The following is a 1,678-nucleotide window of genomic DNA, read 5'->3' as shown; positions in this document are numbered from 1 at the left end:
CAATCTCGTAACGCCCCCTCCATGACTTTCTTGTAAACCAAATTTAACTAGCGCCACGACCAATTTTTAAAAAATATCGCTTTAAATCTCATTTGACATTTAGAGAGCCAAGTGAATTTTGTTAACGAGAAGGCAGGGCGTTACGCGATAGTTTAGAGGTGCCAATTTCAAATTGTCGATGAGATGTCAAACTAATTTGAATATTAAAATCATTCCTCGACATTTCACTGCGCAGATTTACCTTATAATTAGTAGAAGAATCGATAAAAATCTATTCATTTTCCTTTTCACCTTCCCTTTAAATCAGGATATAATTAAACCCAAAACTTGTTTATTTTCCACGAACTGTATTGCGAGAAACAATTGCATCGAGTTGAATTGACCTTGTTAGGCAGAGTAATGGTATTTAAACGGTATGTAACGTTTCCATTCTGGACTTATAACAAAACTATTGTTTTCTATAAATTAATTATTCAACATTTTCATTTCAGTTAACGTGGCAACTGAAACATTAGCAAACAAAATAGACCTAGCAGTTAAAATTGTACTTCAGTTTCGTTACGCAAACTCTGTCCTTCACGAGACTAGTCATATCATACGAGCCAAAACGGTACTCTAAGAAGATTACTAAACTGTCTTAAAATTATATTAAATTGTTATCGCTTGAAAATTTCAGAGATTTGAGGTTTTACAGGATTGTTGTACTTTATGTCTTCGCCTTTCAGATTTAATAGACTAGTGGCGGTAGAGAGAGGTGTAGACTGTGTATCCCTCCCTCTGGGCACGCTCTTGTAAGACGCGATATTGTACGCTCCCAGTAGGGGGATCGCACTGAGCTAAGAGATAGAAGGGTATGACGTTTGCATACGTAGTACTGCCATTACTCTATACGTTATGATTTAAGTGGACCCCAAAATGGCGCTGAACAAAATGGAATTTCGGGGAAATAATCGATGTTTGAAATACAGGTATATAATTTGCATTATCAAATCGGAAATTTTATTGATCCCTGATTTTAAAAAAGCGTCAATTGGGTAGTGATTTTAGACTAAAAGAAGAACACTTTAATCATAATCTTAACAAGAAGGCAGGGCGTTACGCGATTAGTCTGATTTGCTAATTTCAATTAATAATCAAAGAAATCTCAACGTAATTTGAATTTTCAAATCATTCGGAGATATAATTTCCCGTATGTTTCATTATGCAGAATGGTTTTATAGTTATAGTAGAAGAATCGATAAAAGAAATCCATTGATTTTACTTTTTACCCTCCCTCGATCAAAACCGCGTAATAATTAAAGGCAAAACTTATTATTTTGTCACGAACTGTAAATTACGAGAACGCTTTCCTCGAGTTTGATGTAAAACCGACCAAACGCAATGGTCTTTAAATAGTAGGTAACACGAGCCTGTCTTTAGCAGAATTCAGTCTTAGAAGGGGGACAACCCGTTCCCTTCTAGGTATCGTTCCTTTCAACCGAATTCCCAATGGACCGAAATCCCATTCGACCGAATATCCCGCAATGATTTTAGATTTCCAGCCCAATGGCTATATTCCCGATGGACCGAAATCCCAATCGTCCGAATATGCCTCTAAAAAATACATGAATATAACTTGAAACACTGTAGCCGTCAGCGATTCGGTGGTGTAGTGGATACGATGTTGGACTGCGAAGCG

Source organism: Phalangium opilio, unplaced genomic scaffold, assembly GCF_054372755.1.
Source record: "Phalangium opilio isolate 3A_F unplaced genomic scaffold, DU_Popi_V2 ptg000118l_1, whole genome shotgun sequence".
Taxonomy (NCBI): Eukaryota; Metazoa; Arthropoda; class Arachnida; order Opiliones; family Phalangiidae; genus Phalangium; species Phalangium opilio.
This window is presented reverse-complemented; position numbering follows the sequence as displayed.